The sequence below is a fragment of the Neoarius graeffei genome, chromosome 1, assembly GCF_027579695.1.
Source record: "Neoarius graeffei isolate fNeoGra1 chromosome 1, fNeoGra1.pri, whole genome shotgun sequence".
In the NCBI taxonomy this organism is placed as follows: Eukaryota; Metazoa; Chordata; class Actinopteri; order Siluriformes; family Ariidae; genus Neoarius; species Neoarius graeffei.
This window is the reverse complement of record NC_083569.1, coordinates 128,989,595-128,994,351: the sequence shown is the minus strand read 5'-3', so window position 1 is coordinate 128,994,351 and position 4,757 is coordinate 128,989,595.

Sequence of the window (4,757 nt, the reverse complement as noted above, 5' to 3'; positions counted from 1 at the left end):
TTGTCTAATGTAGGATTCTAGTTGCTCAACTGTCTTAGGTCTTTTTTGTCGTATCTTCCGTTTTATGATGCACGAAATGTTTTCTATGGGTGAAAGATCTGGACTGCAGGCTGGCCAGTTCAGTACCCGGACCCTTCTTCTATGCAGCCATGATGCTGTAATTGATGCAGTATGTGGTTTGGCATTGTCTCATTATCTCTAGCCGTTTTATCCTTCTACAGGGTCACAGGCAAGCTGGAGCCTATCCCAGCTGACTACGGGCGAAAGGCAGGGTACACCCTGGACAAGTCGCCAGGTCATCACAGGGCTGACACATAGATACAGACAACCATTCACACTCACATTCATACCTACGGTCAATTTAGAGTCACCAGTTAACCTAACCTGCATGTCTTTGGACTGTGGGGGAAACCGGAGCACCCGGAGGAAACCCACGCGGACACGGGGAGAACATGCAAACTCCCCACAGAAAGGCCCTCGCCAGCCCCGGGGCTCGAACCCAGGACCTTCTTGCTGTGAGGCGACAGCGCTAACCACTACACCACCATGCCGCCCGGTTTGGCATTGTCATGTTGGAAAATGCAAGGTCTTCCCTGAAAGAGACGTTGTCTGGATGGGAGTATATATTGCTCTAGAACCTGGATATACCTTTCAGCATTGATGGTGTCTTTCCAGATGTGTAAGCTGCCCATGCCACACGCACTAATGCAACCCCATACCATCAGAGATGCAGGCTTCTGAACCAAGCGCTGATAGCAACTTGGGTCGTCCGTCTCCTCTTTAGTCCGAATGACACGGCATCCCTGATTTCCATAACAAACTTCAAATTTTGATTCGTCTGACCACAGAACAGTTTTCCACTTTGCCACAGTCCATTTTAAATGAGCCTTGGCCCAGAGAAGACGTCTGTGCTTCTGGATCATGTTTAGATACGGCTTCTTCTTTGAACTATAGAGGTTTAGCTGGCAACGGCGGATGGCACAGTGAATTGTGTTCACAGATAATGTTCTCTGGAAATATTCCTGAGCCCATTTTGTGATTTCCAATACAGAAGCATGCCTGTATGTGATGCAGTGCCGTCTAAGGGCCCGAAGATCACGGGCACCCAGTATGGTTTTCCGGCCTTGACCCTTACGCACAGAGATTCTTCCAGATTCTCTGAATCTTTTGATGATATTATGCACTGTAGATGGTGATATGTTCAAACTCTTTGCAATTTTACACTGTCGAACTCCTTTCTGATATTGCTCCACTATTTGTCGGCGCAGAATTAGGGGGATTGGTGATCCTCTTCCCATCTTTACTTCTGAGAGCCGCTGCCACTCCAAGATGCTCTTTTTATACCCAGTCATGTTAATGACCTATTGCCAATTGACCTAATGAGTTGCAATTTGGTCCTCCAGCTGTTCCTTTTTTGTACCTTTAACTTTTCCAGCCTCTTATTGCCCCTGTCCCAACTTTTTTGAGATGTGTTGCTATCATGAAATTTGTTTTTGTGGATCTGGAGAAGGCATTGTGAAAAATGTGTTTTGTGGATCTGGAGAAGGCATTCGACCATGTCCCTCATAGTATTCTGTGGGGGGTGCTTCGGGAGTATGGAGTTCAGGGCTCTTTGCTAAGGGCTGTCCGGTCCCTGTACGAACGGAGTCTGGTTTGCATTGCCGGCAGTAAGTCAGACCTGTTCCCAGTGCATGTTGGACTCTGGCAGGGCTGCCCTTTGTCACTGGTTCTGTTCATAATTTTTATGGACAGAATTTCTAGGCTCAGCCAGGGCCCGGAGAGAATCCTGTTTGGGAACCACAGGATTTCATCTCTGCTTTTTGCGGATGATCTTGTCCTGTTGGCTTCTTCAAACCAGGATCTTCAGCATGCACTGGGGCGGTTTGCAGTCGAGTGTGAAGCGGCTGGGATGAGAATCAGCACCTCCAAGTCCGAGGCCATGGTTCTCGACCGGAAAAGGGTGGCTTGCCCTCTCCAGGTTGGTGGAGAAGTCCTGCCTCAAGTGGAGGAGTTTTAAGTATCTCGGGATCTTGTTCACGAGTGAGGGAAGGATGGAGCATGAGATCGACAGGCGGATCGGTGCAGCCTCCGCAGTGATGCGGTCGCTTTACTGATCTGTCGTGGTGAAGAAGGAGCTGAGCCAAAAGGCGAAGCTCTCGATTTACCGGTCGATCTACGTTCCGACTCTCACCTACGGTCATGAGCTTTGGGTAATGACCAAAAGAACAAGATCGCGGATACAAGCGGCCGAAAAGTCACTCGGGAGGAGCTCGGAGTAGAGCCGCTGCTCCTCCACATCGAGAGGAATCAGCTGAGGTGGCTCGGGCATCTTTTTCGGATGCCTCCTGGATGCCTCCCTGGGGAGGTGTTCCAGGCATGTCCCCCGGGAGGAGGCCCCGGGGAAGAACCAGGATACGCTGGAGGGACTATGTCTCTCGGCTGGCCTGGGAACGCCTCGGTGTTCTTCCCGAGGAGCTGGCCGAGGTGTCTGGGGAGAGGGAAGTTTGGGCTTCCGTGCTCAGACTGCTGCCTCCGCGACCCGGCCCCGGATAAGTGGATGAAGACGAGACGAGCCGGGTATTTAATTTATTTGTTGCAACCTCCATGATGTAGCGGTAACGTGGTGGACTTCAAAGCAGAAGGTCCTGTGTTTGATTCCCAGCAAGGGCAGTAAAAAGAGGAGGAAGAAAAAAAAGCAAATTAAATTAGAAAGACAGGTGTAATGCTGGGTAGAGAGTTATAAGAGGATAGAAGATATAAAAGGGGGTGAGTGAGAAATGAGGGGGGGAAGGTGAATAGAGTAGTTGTCAAAGTGTTCTCATTCTTTTATGAACCCCCTAAAAAATCCAAGCGCACCCCCAGGAAAAAAAAATCCCTTTTTAGAATGTCGACCCAGATCTCATCTCATTATCTCTAGCCGCTTTATCCTGTTCTACAGGGTCGCAGGCAAGCTAGAGCCTATCCCAGCTGACTACGGGTGAGAGGCGGGGTACACCCTGGACAAGTCACCAGGTGGGGGAAACCGGAGCACCCGGAGGAAACCATGCAAACTCTGCACTGAAAGGCCCTCGCCGGCCACAGGGCTCGAACCCGGATCTTCTTGCTGTGAGGTGACAGTGCTAACCACTATACACCACCGTGCTGCCCTCGACCCAGATCACCTAGGTAAATCTAGAATCACCTGATTTTGAAAATCACCTGTAACATATTTCTTCTTTTCATAAGATTATGATCCTCACAGGTGATGTAATGGTACATAATGTCTCTTGTCTTTCATATAGTATTGTAGTGTAAACCAGTGATGTAATGCTTCATCACCCATTTAAGGTACCCTGTCATACATAGATAACTTCATCAATTAAGTCGTTGTCATCATCCAATCACAGAGCTACAACACACTGTTGAATGTGAATATATACTCATGTTTGTCCTACAACAAACTGAGAAGCATCCCTGAGCAGCTGTGTCAGTGACCGTTTGCTACTGGATTGATCCATGAGGTGGAATCTCCTAGGCAGCAGAGGGTCTACATTCCTAGATCATACTTTGTCAATTCACCCTTCTTTGCTACAGACGGATCAAAACCTAACAGTCACCCTCCTAAATAGCACATTAAGCATCATTGGAAAGCACCCTACCAGATTATGTCAGGAGCGTTAATTACCAAAACAGTCCAGCATGAGCTTCATGGGAGTAGCCATGGGCCCAAAGGTCGCCAGTACGGTTCTTGGGTCCAGCAGGAAAAAAGTGAGGGGAGCTGAGTGAATGAACAGCACTTTCCCCTCCCTCTGTATCATGGCTGAAGTGCCCTTGAGCAAGGCTCGTAACCCCCAACTGCTCCCCGGGTGCTGTAGCATAGCTGCCCACTGCTGTGGGTGTTCACTGCTTCAGATATGTTAAAAGCAGAGGAGGAATTTTGCTGTGCTTGAGTGTGCATGTGACAAATAAAGGGTTCTTCTATCATGCAGGAGGTATGTGCAAGAAAGTAGAGCGATGGATTCAGAAATAAAGGAGATTGGTGTGACAGAAGTATCAGTTAAATCTCATCTCATCATCTCTAGCCGCTTTATCCTTCTACAGGGTCACAGGCAAGCTGGATCCTATCCCAGCTGACTATGGGCGAAAGGTGGGGTACACCCTGGACAAGTCGCCAGGTCATCACAGGGCTGACACATAGACACAGACAACCATTCACACTCACACCTACGGTCAATTTAGAGTCACCAGTTAACCTAACCTGCATGTCTTTGGACTGTGGGGGAAACCGGAGTACCCGGAGGAAACCCACGGGGAGAACATGCAAACTCCGCACAGAAAGGCCTTCGCCGGCTACGGGGCTTGAACCCAGATCTTCTTGCTGAGGCAACAGCGCTAACCACTACACCACCGTGCTGCCTGGAGGGAAATTTTGTTTATTTTATTTTTGAAAAACAGAATAAAATAGAATATACTACAGGGTGTTTAAAAAAATTGATATGATTTCACAATCTAATAACTTTGCCAATTCTCATTCAATTGATCTCAAATTTTAACAGCATATGTGGAAATAGGTCAAAAGTTTGTTTAATGTTTTAATTTTTTTTAGGTATAGAACTGGAGGACGGCACGGTGGTGTAGTGGTGAGCACTGTCGCCTCACAGCAAGAAGGTTCTGGGTTCGAGCCCCGTGGCTGGCGAGGGCCTTCCTGTGTGGAGTTTGCATGTTCTCCCCATGTTGATCCAGAAGGTGGCAGTAATGCCGTTAAACAGAGAAGAAGG